At 41.3% G+C, this 16826-nt stretch overlaps 1 protein-coding gene across 1 annotated transcript in view; it reads left to right on the top strand.

Annotated features, from left to right (window-relative positions):
- TAFA4 (TAFA chemokine like family member 4) overlaps positions 1 to 16826 on the top strand; it is a 67635-nt gene that overhangs the window by 3634 nt on the left and 47175 nt on the right. The gene's annotated exons all lie outside the window — the stretch shown is intronic.

Raw genomic sequence — 16826 nt, 5'->3', positions numbered from 1 at the left:
GAAGAGGTAAACACTAAAATACTCAGGTTCATCTAGAATAGGGCTTCTTGTGAAGTCTTGAAATTGATATGCTCTTTCAATACTGCATAGCTCTGTTGGCCAATGAAACATCAATTCCTTAATCTAGAGCTAAACTTGAATTTGTGAGTGCAAGTAATTGTTTTGTTTGGAACATCAATATTTAATAACACTCTAAGACAAATCTTTAACTCACTAACAACGTGAATAAGGAGCAGCAATGATGCCTTTGTGTGCTAAGCTTCATTGCAGTGTCCTGAGGAAGGTGTGGAGGATATTGCTTTGTCTTAGTTTTTGGAAGAGTTTTCAGAATAAAGAACTCTCCTCTATGTATGTTTTTCATCCAATATATTGGATTTTCCTTGACTCACTCTTAAAGTTTATGGCCCTGGGACTTCTTGCCCCCTCTCAAAGTCTACTCGGCATAACTCTCTCAGCATCTCTTTTTCCCTTTTAAAAATTTGATAACCATCATGCAAGCAGTTGTTTTGAAGCCAGTGCCAACCCTGTAGATCAGAAGATCACAGCACACTTTCACCTGAGGTTAGGCAGTGCAACGTGAGCTGCTTCACAGTGGCAAAGCATCCGGAATACTTGCAAGCTATGGGGATTTCTATTGGGTTGTGTCACAGAAGTCAGGCTCCTTTGCTATTCTGAAGAGTCCTATACGGCGGAACAAAGAATGGTAGATTTCACCAGGTTTGCTTTTTCTTCTTTCTTTCTTTATTTTTTTTTTTTCTTCAGTGATTATTTTGGAAAGACCGTGAGCTGAAAGACTGATTTCCTCCGAGTCAGTAGAACTATGCCAGAGCAAAGCTTAAATGAAGGAAAGTAGTATCAGGTATCTCTGTGACTCTGAAGGTGACCCGTTGTTTTTATTGCCCTTCTGTTGTGTTTCAATTTCAGTTACACTTAACAGAGAACATCTGTGGAATAAAAACTCTGGTGGGGTCAGGCCTTTCTCCTTGGAGGATATTTCCCTCTGTGCAGCATCAGCACAAGCTTCCCTCCTCCTTCCTTTAAAATAACAAGTCGAGTGCCATGAGGATAAAGGATTAAGTGGCACTACTTCCAGCCTCACTGTTACATGACAGCAACATTCTGGTTAAAGGCCTCAGTCCCCATTGCAGAGCTCCTGCCCCTTTCTGTTCTCCATCCTGCCACTCACAGCACCTGGCTCTGCATCGCATCCTGGTCAGCTGAGGGATGCAGTATAGCTGGCACCAGCCTGACTTTGAGTCTGGAAGTGACTAACCATGTAATAGGAGAAAGCAGGACACTGGTGTTTTAGCTCTTAAAATGTTCCCAGGCTTTTGTCTAGTCAGCAAGATACTGCTGCTTCAACCAGAACCATCCGAATAGTGCCCAGGCATGAGCAAACCAGCTGACACAAAATCTTTGGGCAGATCTCAGGTTACCATCTGCATAATGCAGGTTTCTCATCGAAGTGTTTGCATTCCTTAATTCCTTGTGTGCCAAATCCACAGCTGGTCTAAGTTTCTGAAGAGGAGGAAACTCAGTTGTTGTAGGCAGCACTGGATGGGCAGTGATTCTTCTTCTCAACAAAATTAAACAAGTTTCCTTTTTTTCCTGAGTCATTTTAGATATTCAATTAAAATATTTGGCAATGATTAGTTGATAGGGTCCCTAGCCTTACACAGGTGCATCTGGGATTTATATATACTGAGAGTTATTAAAGCTTCCAGCGTACATTCTGTGCATGTGTAATTAAGGAGTGACTGTACTTTGATGTCATTTGCTGTGTCATCCAGATTCCAATTATGGAGGCTGTGGTATTTCATATTGTCACTGGTGAGCAGAAGCATCCCTGTGTGAGTGGATCTGTTTGAAGGACCAGGCTATGGCTGCTTTAGCTGAGAGAGCACAGTTATGCTTGGTTTTCTTTGCTGCTTCCATTATTCAATGAGAATTATGTGTGTTTATGATAGTCTGATCAGCAAATAGAATTGCATTGCAGATAAAGAGATATTGTGAAATACAGCGGTTTACATTAATAGGAAGGATTTATCCCGTTGCAGCACTGAATTTATGATGCCAAGCTGTGATATTTTCCTGTTTCAAAAATGTTATATTGCAGTGAGCTGATATCAGAGAGTGATAAGATGTTTCTTCTTTTTTAATTTAAGCCACTGTAACATGCTAATAATGTTGGAGATAGGAAGAGGAATGTCTTCCGAAATGAATATAATGCATTGATATTATAATTTCTCAGTAAGATTCATTTAAGTTAGACTCCTAAATGGAAATTATTGTTCTGTTTAAACTATAAAACAGATGTGGATGGCATCTTTAACAGAAGCATGATTTTGGACACAAGTCATAGGGTTAGTATGCTCCCCTTAAATTAACCTTTGGGGCTCTTTCTTCATTAGTATTCCAAGAATGCAAAAGCGATGGCGATGATCCCTATGCTGGCCATTTCAGCAGCCTGCGAGCATTTGACTCCTTGCTTCCTTCCAGTTTCCTGACAAATGCCCAGCAGATACAGTTGCCTGAAGGCAAGAGGAGTCATCTTCACTCTTGTCTCTTCTTCTGGCTGTTGCCAGGGACATGTCAATTCCAGGGTTGTGTTTGGGGCATCCAGATGCCCTGTTCCTAGAACACGTGATAGAGTGCAAAGGAAATCTTGGTGATGACTGGGAATGCTCTCCCACTGCCACCTGCATAAGATCTTTATCAGCTCTGAGGGAACTGGCTGATGTTACTCAGAGATGGCCCCTGGGTTCTGCCTTGCCAAGCATGCAGGGAAGGGCCCTCTCATTGGCCATATTTGTGCAGAGAAGAGGCTGCTGAAACCTGGTGGTAGGGCTCAGCACTGCTCCTTCTACAAGAATTATTAGGATGCAGCGAGCTGGTGAACTTAATGTTGATCAGCTGGCATTGCTGTTAGGAAGCAAAACTTTTCCTTTTTGCACATAGGCAGCTTTGTCTCACTCCATGGGATTTTCATTGATTTTACTGGGATGCCCCCAGCATGAATACAGGTAGCTGTGAGAGACTGACTTTCCAGTAGGCTCGTGTTGGCTGCATCACTATTTGTACTGAGCACTACCAATGTAATATAATGGCTGTGAAGCACGGTGGTTAGAAGTCAAGTGCTATAAAAATTTCCCCAAGCATGTGTCCACAGCAGCAAGTGGACCAGCACATAAAATAGGCCACTGAGTCTGAAAAATGATGAGCAGTTCTGTGGAATATAGCATGTTTGTTATATGTGTGTATTCCTGTTACAACAGTCAAACAGCATCTCTGAACCCTTGCATTGATATCCATTACCTGTAAGAGCACAAGAGAGTTTTTGACGCTGGCTTGTTTAGCTGAAATGTGCTACAGGAGTAGCAGCTTGACTATGGAAGTACTTACCTGTTATAGGCTTAATGAGCTGAATGGGGGGGAAAAAGCAAAATAATCATTTTAGTACTGAATTACCCCATGTTTTTTTGTGTGCTGCTAAAATGGTCTGTTCTGCTTCTGTTTAATTAGAGATTGGTTTCTGTTTAGGGCCCATTAAGAGACCAAAATTATGTTAGGAAATTTACCTTTAAGAAGCTTCACTGATTCTTTTAATTTATGAGTGCATCAGATAAGAAGGATTGTCCCTCTGTTTCTACACCAAATTGACACAGAGGGATGGATATGAGGTGAAGCAGGGCAATTTCTGGCAGAATCAGTGAAACATTCCACCTGAGAAATGAATTGGCTCATTCGGTTTGTTAACTGTTAGAAATTAATTGGTATTGAGCTTATCCACACACTTAATACCATTTCCCTCCAGAACATTTCCTTCCTGTAGATGTTCCCAATGTGGTTTGCTGGGTTTTGTTTTTTTTTTTTTTTTTTTTTTTTTTTTTTTTGTTTTTTTTTTTTTATTTTGGTGGCCTATCCTTAAATTTAACAACATAATAAACATATAAGCTCTAAACCTTTAAGACTAATTACTGGTTATAGCTCTGAGTGAGGTGCAGCAGCATAAAACACAATTACTTACTATGCTGGTGTGCATCAGTCACCAACCACACACTGCCTGGTCACTCCCCAGCTGAGCCAAGCCGTGCTGTTGCATGGATGCAAAGGTAGCTGACTGAACCCAGTGTCTTTGCAGATGGCTCGAAAAATTAGAGGAAAATGGGGTATTTTAAGCAAAGCTTGTGGTTTTCTTTTGTGTGTGTTCCATGTTCTTCTTGAGCAGAAGCTTCTGTAATGTGTAAATGATTGCTGTTAAGTCTTGCTTGGAAGGGTAGTTGGGAGTGGTAGTTATTTGTAATAGGTATATTTGGAATATAAGTAATTGTATCATGGCTACAAAAATGATCTATCTTCTGTTTTTTTCCTCATCTAAAATGAAAGCCACAGCTTGAATAAAGCCAGACTGATTTTTTTTTAAATATATATATATATATATATATTTCACTGAAGTAATACAATCCATTACAGTTAATGAGTATTGTTGTCTTTTGTTTGAACTCTTTATTATAGAGGCTTAGAACAAGAGAGCTTTAATAACGAAAGGGACACCTTCTCTGCAGTGGCTATCTGATAACAATCCATAACATTTAAGAATAATGTTTAAAAATAATTGGTTTTCAAATGAATGATTGTGCATTACTAATTGGCAGGCGAACGGAAGATCCGTAACCTCCAGATGAATGCGGTGTCTCTCTTTAAATAGCCTGCTAATTTCTCCTTCTATTTTTCCACACTCAAGACAAAAATAAAATAAAATAAAATAAATCTAATTCAGGTTGGATTTTAATAGGACCAAACTGATAATTACATTATTGCAGAGAAGGGCAGAATAGCTGGAGGATATGTGCAAGGTGCATTAGTCCCACAAATAGAAGCTGATTTACTTATTGATAGTAGAGACACGTTTTAGTCACTTTATAGAATTAACAATTGATCAGCTTGTTAGGTTCTAGTTCTTCATAAGCACAGCATGTTTATTCATTATTGTCATTACATGGTGCAGGCAGCTGAGGTCGTGATTAGTGAGGCAACATCTAGAAACATTTCGACTTGCTTAAATGGAACTTTTGCAACATTGCACCGATTCTCACTTTTCTCAGCTAAATAAAACTTATACCTGCCTGGTTAATTTGCATTTCGTTTACATTTCTTTAGCAGATCAGATCTATTTGTTTTCCAAATGCCAGTGGACCGGGTTTGCAGAAGTGTAATAAGATGGGCAACATAAAAAGCATTGCTTTTAAATTGCCCTGGTCACTGTAAATATATGCCGATCTATAGGATGGCAAACGATAAACCAAACACGCTGCTGGAGGGGAATGGAAAGATGTTATTCCAATAAATATATTCATGATTGTTTGTCGCTAAGCATAAGTTATTTTTTCTAAATCAGCATTGACTTAAGCTGGAGCAAACTCAATAGCAAAAAAATCCCACAGAGGTTTCTCCTGCTACATATGACTAATATATTAAAGAAGATAAATAGTCATTTTTAGAATTTATTACACAGTAGGATTGAGTACGAGAGCAAACCATTTTACAAACCTGAAAGTTAAGGTCACCCTGAGAAGAAAAGGACACTTAAGATGACTAGAAAGCTCTGCTTCCTCAAGAAACACAGATTCAAAGTTTACTCATTGCACGGTGCCTTTTACAAAGCGTGAGGATCCCAAGTGTGAAACCAGGGGCTGTTTTGATGTGCAAATATTTAGAACTGCACAGTGGGTAGGCAGGAAGGCACTGACTTCTCACCAGTGCTGCACGTTAACTCCCAGTCTCTCCACTTGTTTCAGACTGTTATGCTTTTTGACAGAGGTTTTCATAACGTGTCTCGGTATTAGGGATGAAGCGTCTGTAATGTTTCACTGAACTCTAACTCAATTGGTTTTTCCACCTGCCTTTTCTATTCACGTCTTGTTTTACTTTATTTTTTTAAGATCCTTTATGAGTACTTTAATCACACCAAACACCTTTAAGTTTTGGTTCATAGTTCAGACTTTTAGAAGTAGGAAAATTTGCCTCACAACATTTTCTTAGGGTTTATTAATAAAGTTAATGAATGATTTTCCTATTAGACTGTCTCATCTTAACTAATACTGCTCCCTTGTTTGAGCTGTGGCAAAATCAGGCCGACATTGATTTTCTTTAAGAGATGAATAATGAAAGATCCGAATTCTTAAATATGCAGATAAAGATAAGTGACTTAATTACAAATTATCAGTGGAAGGTGGTGAGATGAATTAGCTGTTCTAATTTGTTGTATATGTCAATATACTGCGACATAACCTGGAGTGTTACATAAAATCAACTTATGATGTCTTTCTTTAATTTTTAATGTGGTTTCATTGTGTTTTTGGTGTACTGTTCTTTTGGATATTGCCTGGGACTGCCTGTCCCAGCTTTAGCTTACAGAGGTCTTGATTCTGCAGACGCTTAATGTCCAGTGCAATGCAGCCAGATGAAAATAGTCCTGTTCTGATCAATAGTAATATTTACAGGCTTTACGTAGTGGAGGCCAGGTTGCTTTTTTCAGTGACTGGCAAGTTCTTCTCTTTGATCACTTGTGCTATTGAATATCGTAGCTGGCAAAATCCCAGGCTCAAATCTTGCTGGTTTTTGTTGTTGTTGTTTTTTGGACTGGCTTTACAAATTGCACATAATAGAAAAGGGAAATCTCAGAGCCTCCATCTTTCAGCCCATGTAGCTTTTGATATTGTGCACCTCCTGTCAGGGCAGAGCCCAGCTAACTGCAAACAGGCACCTGGCTGTGCTGTGAAGGAGGAGAGCTCTTCTGGCCGTTGCTCCCAGGGGAGGAGGAGGTAGAAGGAGCTGCTGTGTGATGACATGGTAGCTGATCTCATTAAATGAGGAGATAAATGGCCTTCTACTGGAAAGGCTGCCCCGTCACAAACTTTTTTTCTTCTTATTTTTTTTCTCCTCACGAGTTCCACTGTTGGATTCCCCAGCAGAATATTTATGTGCACAGTACTGTGCCTGGAATAAAGCTTTCACTATTCTTATGCTTAAATTCTAAGTGACTACTGAGTCATGCTGGTTTTCAAGCTTGAAGACCCTGTATTTTTTTTCAGGATATATTTTCTCAAATCTCAGTGCAGCTACAAATATATCATTTGACAAGCATGGCTGAGCTGCTGCTTTGGGTCCTTGGGTCACTGACTTTCTGTTGCAATTGCATTGTCCAGCAGTTGTTCTGAAGTTTGGTTATTCCTATAGTTTCGTGACAGCTGTTAGCTTCCAAGGGTAAAGCATGAGCTGGATTACAAAGATTTCAGCTTTTGCCTTCTCCTACTATTGTGGCTGCCCTCTTTGAGAAATCTCAGCTGGGTGATGCAAAAGAGAGAGGCTATGGTGTGGGTATGCCATGCTTCCACTGGGAGTAGATTGGACAGTGCCTTTGTGAACTCCCTGGGTGTGGTATCAGCACATAGGATAGGAGATGAGAACTCTGTTAGGATGACTTTATTGAGCTTACATGGGATGATTTGACAATACGGAGTGTGATTTTTGTCCTAGACTGACAGACTTTACCCTGAGATTGTTACTCAGCAGCTCCCTGACAAACTGGGAAGAGCTGAGCACAGACTGCTGCTTCAGGCTTTGTGTGGGTTTATCTTGTTTTATTCATTTTGTCTTGCTTTGGCTTTTGATTAAAGATAATACTTGTGTCAATGAAATGAGTAGCAAACACCTGCCACATTATGGATTTTGTTACGTTAGGAGCTATGAGTGGAGCCAGTGTTTTTCATTCAGAAGAGGAAGGCTGCCAGGACCAAAGATGTAAATAAGAGCCAAGGAAAATTAATTGCAAACCTGTCAAGTCTGGTCTGTCTTTATTGTTATTACATGGTGCTCAGCAGATCTTACTTAGAGATGTTAGAAAAAGAAAAAACAAGTCCTTCTACTTGTGCAAATTCAGCTGAAAGAAACCCAGTCACAGCAAGATACTGTTACTGGTTTTTCAGTGCCGGGGGAGCAATAGTGGGATTAGTTCTTTCATCCTGAAATCATTTTGTTCAGCGCTGTACAACATACAAGCAGGGTATGGCTGTGGCTCTACACTTGTGTCCCAAATAATATGGGTGTGGGAGAGCTTCAGGTGGTCCCCAGTGACCTGCTCTGGTTGTTGCTCTGCTAACTTAACACAGACCCAAGCAGAGCAATAGCAAATGATGTTAGCCTGCAGTCTGCTATCTCCTTGGTGCAACACTCACACTTGTAGCCTGAATGCTGACAAACAGCACATAGATCCTGGCTCTCAGTGGTATATGCAGCCTGCTCTTGAACTCCATGCTTATGCATCTCTGCACTGTCATCTGCTGTGTGGAAGTATTTTGACCTTAAATACTTCAGAATGGAAAACAGTGAGCTTCAGAACCTATTGCCTTCCTGTTAGAGTGACCATTATAGGAATATTCCTGTATTAAGTTAGAAATTTTTCATGCTCTCCAAGATCAGATGTTGAGACCTTCAGGTTCAAAAGGCAGTAGTTTATTCATGTGATACTGCTATTCTCAGGTAATAAGTTGCATAGTGGTACTGCAAGCAGAAAAATAATGAGGAAGTCCTGTTCAATTGAGTCAAATTAAATAGACATGATCAGCTGTCTCTGGCTTGAGCACAAAAATAATTTAAAATGATGAACCACACCCCCACTGGCCATTTATTCTGTTTTAAGCAGTACTGTCTGTGTACCAAGTAAGTTATGGTACCTTTCTGCCAGAAAGATGCTATAAAACACCTCATACTCACAAATACCTCCTCAGAATTAAACAGTTTGAAGGAAGCTGAGTAGATAACTACCCGAGTACTTCTCCTATTTGTTTAAAGCCATCAAAACTGGGAAAAGGACCAAGAGGGTGGTAACATAAATAAAAAGAATATTTCAGGAGCAGAAATGTTGCTTATTTCCATCTTACACATGGACAGTTCTCTCCATGGGGCTCTTTCTAAAACATCCTTTTGGTACTCATCAGTCAGAAGCTGTGAGCAGAGGAGGCAATTCTGATCATTCTTTGTGAGCTTTAGGTGAGGGTAGAGATGGTTTAAAAACAGTCAGACCAGACAGACAGCAGATGACTGCAGGAGAATGAGAGGGATTTGCCCCAAACAGTGCAAAACTCCACCTTTCATTTTGGATGCAGTAGCAGCCTCTGGTGAGCAGAGGTTTGGTTACCTACAGACTCTTTTGCTGATCATGGAGGTTGCTGTTTGCAGGGAAGGAGTTTCACCTGGAGAGTGGAAAATGTAAATCTAGTATGAGATTTTATATATTTTATGTATGATTTCTTGTTTGTGTTTGGTTTTTTTTCTCCAATTCCATTAGCTTTTTCTGTTTTCCATTGTGTTATTTACCACTGTTAAAACTAAAAGGCCTGAGAAATTCTTGCTGTTGCAAGATTCCAACTGCAATAGTCCTGTGACTGTCTTTCATTCTGTGTGGTTGTTTTGCCTATTGCCAGGCTATGAAAGTGCTTTGTGCATTAACCTGAAACTTGGATTTGAATCAATGATGTGACCACTCCATAGGACTCTTTAAAAATGTATCTCATGGTGAAGGAAATTCTGATGGGAATGGTTAAAGTGAGAGAATTTCACTTTTGTGTTTCAGTTCATCAATCTTTAAAGAGACACTGGTAGGTCAAATGGGTCTAACACTGATCGATTTACAAGAAGAATCTCTTTTTAAAGTGAATCACAATTCATCTCCAATGGGAAATAGAAAAATTAAATAAAATGCAGCTGTGGTCCTGATGGGGGAGTATTTAATTAGCTCAGCCCCTCACACACTCTAGTTAGTTGTCCCTTAAAATCCATAATCCAGTCTGATCTGTTTTTCACAGTCCATTACATTTTTGTTCCGTTAGCTCTGGCTGGGTTTGAGGAATATATTTGATTCGTGCCTACCTCCAAGAAGGGCATCTTTTCTTGAGTCTGGGGACACATTTCATGGTATGTAACAATCAAACATGTCTGTCTCACAGTCTTCCTACAAAGGGCTGCTTGCTGCTTAACTGCGATTTAGGAACATGTAGGACATTGTCATCATTCTGGAAGGGAAAGATCTGTTGAAAACTTGACTCAGGATCTAGTGGAGTTCTCATAATCTTGTTTTCTGGAAGGACAGCTGCATTTGAGCAATAGCTGGCATTAGGATGGAGGTAAATGATGTATGCTGAGGGTTTATTTTCACAGAATCATAGAATGGGCTGGGTTGAAAAGGACCACAATGATTATGTAGTTTCAACACCCCCCCCCCCCCCCCGCTATGTGCAGCATTACTAACAACCAGACCAGGCTGCCCAGAGCCACATCCAGCCTGGCCTTGAATGCCTTCAGGGATGGGGCATCCACAGCCTCCTTGGGCAACCTGTTCCAGTGCGTCACCACCCTCTGGGTGAAAAACTTCCTCCTAATATCCAATCCAAAACTCCCCCGTCTCAGTTTAAAACCATTCCCCCTTGTCCTATTTTCATGGGATTATTGGTGGGGTCAATGACTGAAAAGCTGTGTGTGGGATGGAGGTGCTCTGTTTAGTTCATATTACCTATCTGAAGTGACAGAAAGGTGACGTGCTGAGACGTTTCCATCTGCTGCTAATTAGGATAGGATGGAAATTTGGAGGCTGTTCTCTTTGTTGTAGGATTTGTTGAAGATTGTTGACAATATTTGCATTTCATTTACCAAAAAGTGCAGAAATATGTATTGTGGGGACCTGAAAAATGGGATTCTGTCAGAGATCAGAGAAACGAAAGGTTCCTGCAATCTCTTTAATCATAACCAAAAAACAAACCAAACTGTCAACCAAATTAACTGTCTATCCAAGGTGGCTGGAAATACTGGTTCTTATTCAGATGTGAGTACCCATAACGTGCTCAGAAAGCACAACATCCAGGAACAGAAAAGGCGGTTATTTTCTTTAGCTCTGCCATTGTGAGCATGACCTCAGACAAATTGTATCTGGGGGAAGCAAGGGGAAACAGCTGCCAATCTGATAGTAAATCTGGAGGCTGTGGCAAAAGGACAGAGCTCCGGGAGACAAAAGGTGGAGAAAAACCTCAAAGAGATTTGAGAGGAGGAGGGCAGGGCACTGCTGGCTGTGACGAGGTATATGAGTCAGTCAGAGCTCAGCACAGGCTGAGATAAAGCTTTGGGCAGCATGCATAGTGAAAAACATAACTATCATTCTGTGCATGTTTGCTCCCCCAGCACTCTGGCAAACAGCAGCTCATGTTAAATAAGTGAACTAAATGTGCCACCAAGTCCAGCTTGTTTTCTTTTTCCTTTTTTTTTTTTTTTTTTTTCTTTCCCCGTGAATCTTGATTTTATTCATAAAGTTTCGAGTTCCTGGATGAAAATAATTAGAAGAAATTTGTCTTTTCTGCTTTGTAATTATTTTTAAGATAGTTAATAGCTCTCCAGAGGTGATGAAAAGCTGATTAGGAGCTGATTGTTGTCTACCAGGAAACCAAATAAATGATCAACAATTTATTACTTTCAAGAGATCTCACATTTTTTAAGGCAATCATAATCATGGGAAAGTGAGCGGATCTCATACTTCATTTCCAACCCTGAGCATTTCAAACCATAATGGAAACTATGCCACTTAGTCTCTTCCAGCTCCTCCCATCACTCATGTGATCATGAAGTGGCTTGTGTATGAGCAAAGGGGCCATACAAAACCAAAACTTATTGTAGGCAGATTGGGAACAGAAAGCATAAGGTTTCTGAAAGTGCCCTTTTCCCCCCCTTTTCTTAAGCAAATAAAGAAGGAAGTTTTACTTTGCATTTGTTTGAAGTCTGGCCATGCTCTTACTCCAGTCAGCATAACTAGGCTGAGCCCCCTGTGTGGAAACACATTCACATGCTGCTCCTTTAGCTGTGGCAGGTGCCAGAAAGAGGCTCTGCTTCCATCTCCCCTCTGACACTTTAGGTGCTCCAGAGGTAAATATCACACTAACACCTCTTACTGCTTCTGACAAACTGTATCAGCTTGCTGCTGTTGCTGTCCTGTCTCAGCAGAGGTAAGGGGTCTGTCTGGCTTACCTGTGACTGTGAAAGGATGCAAACAGCAGCCAGCAGTTGATTAACCTCCTCTAAGCAAGGAGGCCGCCTTTCACCACTGATCAATGCATGACCTACAGTTGAGGTTTCTTTCTGTCTGCCAGCTGTTCTCCTGATGCTTTCACACACTGCTGCAGAGCAGGTGGGATTCCCAGAGGAGGCAGGAAGAGCTGCCATATAAACAAGAAAGGGAGGAGGAGGGACAGTGAAGGGGGTGTAAAGAGGCTGTAAGAGGAAGGGACAAAGGAAATCACTTCTGGAGGGGAGGAAGCAGAATGTAAATAATAGGAGTTTTGAAACTCTCTTGCACCAGGGCATGCTGTCACAATGTAGAAAACCTTATGAGACTCCTGGTACTTGCAGAGCACAATATAAAGGATATAAAGCCTCACTCAAGTCTCTCAAATTCAATGAGAACTAAACTTACCTGTGCTGTGTCTATACAGTGATGGTCATGTTCCAATTAGCTCCCAAAAAGTGGATACTTCTCCAGGGTATGAGGCCAAGCAAAAGCTAACTGTGCTATTTTTTTGGTACAAAAATAGGAATATTAAACTTTCAGTTTGCTAGTATTTATCCTATGCACTACAGTGTAACTGGGACCAAGAACAGAAATAGCACAGCACAATGTATTTTGCTGTTGGCTTGTGTAGTTGATAACACAGGTGCTAAAAGTGTGCATTCAGTCCGTAATTACACTTTTGGAAATTTAGTGCTATATTTATGAGATGCTTTTCATTAGAATCTTTTAACAATTAGCTAATGAGTCCCAAGTGGGACAATTATCCCTTATACCCAGGCAGTTGGGATTCTTCATTGGCCAACGCGCATCCATTGCTCATAAAGCATATTTGTGTTCTAAAAGTGAATCTAGCTATTCTGTGCTTTCCTCTTGGAGTGTTTCACTAAATGAAATGAAAGCAGAGATCGGATCACACTGATGATGCAGAAATGGACAGACCCTGTCAGAGTCAAGGCCTAATGGGGACTGAGGGGGAAGAATGAACAGATGTGATGTGGCTATTTACCATGAGTGAAATGTTTTAGAGAATGAGGGAATGTGGTGTTCCAATGCAGTAGGATTGGAAAGAACTAGATCTGTCTGCATAAATCCCCTAGCACCAGCAGAAAAGCATCATGATAGCCATGATGTACCAGTAGTTGACCATATCTTTGTGAAGAAAAAAAACCACTCCATTACACCTAGGAGGTGTTTCCAGTTTCTTTCTGCCACTATTTGCTCTCACTTATAAGAGATGTATGCTGGATGGCTGTGCTCAGGGTACTGAGGTATGAAGACCTACAGTTGGGGATCATCTGCTTCTTGCATGCCTGGTAGAAAAAGCTTACAGTAGGGGAAATGCGTATTTGCCCTGTCTGAAACACTCTGCTGAAGAGATTTATTTCAGATATGTGTTTCCCTGCATCTCTTGGCATGCTGCCTGCTTTGCAACAGCACTGCTTTGCTTTCAGGGAGGTCAGCTGGGAGTGGAGCTGGACACTGCCTCCTCTTTGAGCAGAGCTGAGGCAGTTCCTGTGCTTCCTTGAACACAGTGCCTGCAATTCTGCCCATTTCTTAAGTAGGCCATACACCAGGAGGTGGGGAAGACTTTGAGCTGTTTCGCAGGCTACAGTGAGGGCCTGAAAAAACCTGGATCATCACAGTGTAAAATTCTCTCTGATAAATGTAGTTGAAAGAGTTGAAGTGCCAGGCTGTAATGAGGAAATATCTTGTGTTTGCTGTCCAAGTCGAGAAGCCTGTTTGTGAAACCTTCAAAATGAAACCTTGATAGCAGTACTTACCTCTCTGTGCATTTACGTTGGCAGAAGGGTTCTTTGTAGGATGATTATGAATAATAAATAATGCTATATGGAGAAAAGGGTACATTCTGTCTTCACTTTACAGCTATAATTTACAGGATTACGGCTGTAATCCTGTTGGTCTTAGTAGAATTCTTTTCCTGAAGGAAAGATGTTGGCTCAGTTTGAGTTGAGAGAACAACCCTAACATCTTTTCCTAATATTTCAAGTACCAAATTATGTCCTATTTCATTTAGATGATCTTCTCATATTTTTTCTTGTATTTCTGGACTGCAAGTGATCAGTTACTTGTGCCAGCATAACTCAGCTGCTAGTTCTACCAGCCATGTAAACGCTCTCTAAAACTGAGAGTTCTGGGAATCACAGGTGCTGGAGTTAATGTGTTTGAAGACATGAGTGCTCTCCTGCCTGGAGTGGACCTAAGCTAGGCCCTGCAGTTCACATTGTGTCAGGTATTGAGTTGATACCTGACTTGTTTTGTCTCAGCAGATGCACTGATTGCTGTGATTTCAAGTTCGTCCTTGCATTATGGGAGCTTGAGAGCTGGTGGCACTCCTCTAGTTTTCACCTTCAGTTCGTTCTCGCCTTGAATTTGTTTTCCTATTCTACATGCTTCTGTGTGACCTGAGCTCCGTCGGGTTAAACTTTGAGGCCTTTAGTCCTACTAAAGACAGCTTTCTAACATAGGATCCATATTTTCACTCCCTACAGCCCTCCCAGCTCATCTTATTAACAGGTCCACAATGTATGGACAGTTTGTTCTCATATCTAACAGGGACAGTAAAGACAGATATACCCCAAAGAGAGCTCCAAATGCTGATGAAGACAGACACATCTGCCCCTAGACAAATGGCACATAGGATGTCTGCCTTAGTGTGGATAGGCTGTCTGTTATTGGGGCCAGTACCTCATGTTTTGTGAATATAACAGCAGTTCAGTAATTGGTGATCTGGCATTCCTCAGTACTACCTGCAGGGAGGTAACTGCGGCAGAAAAGTTGATGTTTGGTCTCTGAGTAAAGGACATGGGAACTGGTCCCAATAAACGTTTTGCTTTCTTATAGTGGGAGAATGGTCTCATGTTACTCTGTGCATGATATTGTGTTCTTTCTCAGCTTGCATAGAGCCTTCTTACTAGATGTAGGTATTAATGTGAATAAGAATGGGCAGAACTGTGATAACCCCACTCAGAAGATGCATAGGATCTATCAGGAGAGAACACTGAGTACAGCCTGGGAAGTTTGTTACCTCTAGTTGTGGCATTAATACAGATCATCTCTAGTTCCTTTACCTTTTGGTGTTCACTTCAAAAAACTCGACGCTGAGAAATCAGCAGCAATACAGAGAAGAGCAACGTGATGGATTTAATATTGCAAAACCTCTCAAGGAGAGGCTTCCTCCATCGAACGAACGTATGTGAAGTTGCTCAGCAAGGGCTCGACTGCAGGCCACAATTGCTGCATGTGATAGCAGAGGAAAAGGAGAAACAGCCTAATGAGATTGGATGCCTGGAAGCGGAGCTGGACAAACGCTGATTAGAAATAAGGCTCAGTGTTTAAAGGGAGGTTAATGAACTGCTGGAATGACTTTGCCGTGCTGAATTTACTGCAATTTGAAGGCTTCAGTTCAAACCTGTGGCTGTGATTTGAAGCATTATTGGCCTGTTTCTGGGGGCTCTCGGAGGATCTCGAGGGTTGGGAGCAGCGCTCAGCCTGGTGTCTGCCCACACAGCCGCCTGGCTCCCAGAGGGGGGGAGTGAACGGAGGATTCCTGTGACAGCAGCGTGTTAGCATGATTAATGACAACACTTAATTTGCACGGACAGCTCATTCCCGCACGAAGTAGAGCTCGTGGGGCCGGCTGAGGCGACTTGTCGCCGCCAGGGAGCAGCAGAGCCACACGGCAGAGCCGGCGGCCACCGGGAGCCTCAAGGAGCCTTCGGGAGCCTCCGGTTTAAGAGTCTCCCTTTAGCTGACTGCCCTCTCCCCCCACCCTGAGGAGTTAGAGAGAATGGAGGAATTAAGGCTTTCTAAATATTTAATGGATGGAGGTTGTCTAAATTATTGAATAGCTTATTATAAGAGATGGCTTAAAAAGCTTTGGTAATTCATCCTTTGCAGAAAGCAGCTGTAAGAGGCATTTTGCAACATGTAAATATTGGTGGGAAGAGTAGTTACTTTAGAACGCCGTCTTATTCTATCAGAAGAAATACACAGTGCCTGCAAAGCATCAGAAAGCCCCATGATATCAGTATTATCCGCCTCTTTTGCTGTATTCCTTTAATTAGAATGGGTTGGAATAATCAATGCTTCCCTGTCTCTACCCAGTGTTTAACGTGTCTGTGCAGATAGGTGACACTGAAGTTACTATTTACCTGTAGGTGCATCACGAGTTCTTCTTCCTTCTCTCTGATAAAAATAAAGGAGCAAAGAAACGCCAAAACCTAATTTGGTGTGTTGAGATATTGATTCCTGTGAGAGCACTGTGAGGATATATTCATCCGTTTTATTATGAAATGGGTAAAAATGTTCCATGCGGCCACTTCAGTCATTCAGTACTGTATTGGAAAGCCTGTTTGCCTGCTTTTCTTCTCAGTAAGCCTTTGGAAGCATGCTGATTTTTTATTATTATTAATATTTTATGTGCTTAAGAACTACTAATAAGGAAGGCTGGATATATAATGCTTGCCTTCAGACATCTTTTTGCCCGTGTTTTGATTTGAACTGCTGCTCTGTGTGACTTTGGCTCACTCTGAAACTCCACACTTGAAGATGAAGGTGGAGTAAAACATGATTAATTATGGATTGTTGGCCTGGTACCGCTTTAATTCCAGTGATTACTATTTTCTCCTTGTGTTTTGAGCAGGAAGAGACTGAGTGTGTTGAGCCAGGGCCATTCCTGTCCTAAGCTCCTAGAAGG

The sequence above is a fragment of the Coturnix japonica genome, chromosome 12, assembly GCF_001577835.2.
Source record: "Coturnix japonica isolate 7356 chromosome 12, Coturnix japonica 2.1, whole genome shotgun sequence".
Classification (NCBI taxonomy): domain Eukaryota; kingdom Metazoa; phylum Chordata; class Aves; order Galliformes; family Phasianidae; genus Coturnix; species Coturnix japonica.
The sequence above is the reverse complement of the archived record's forward strand: the minus strand, read 5'-3'. Positions and strand labels throughout refer to the sequence as shown.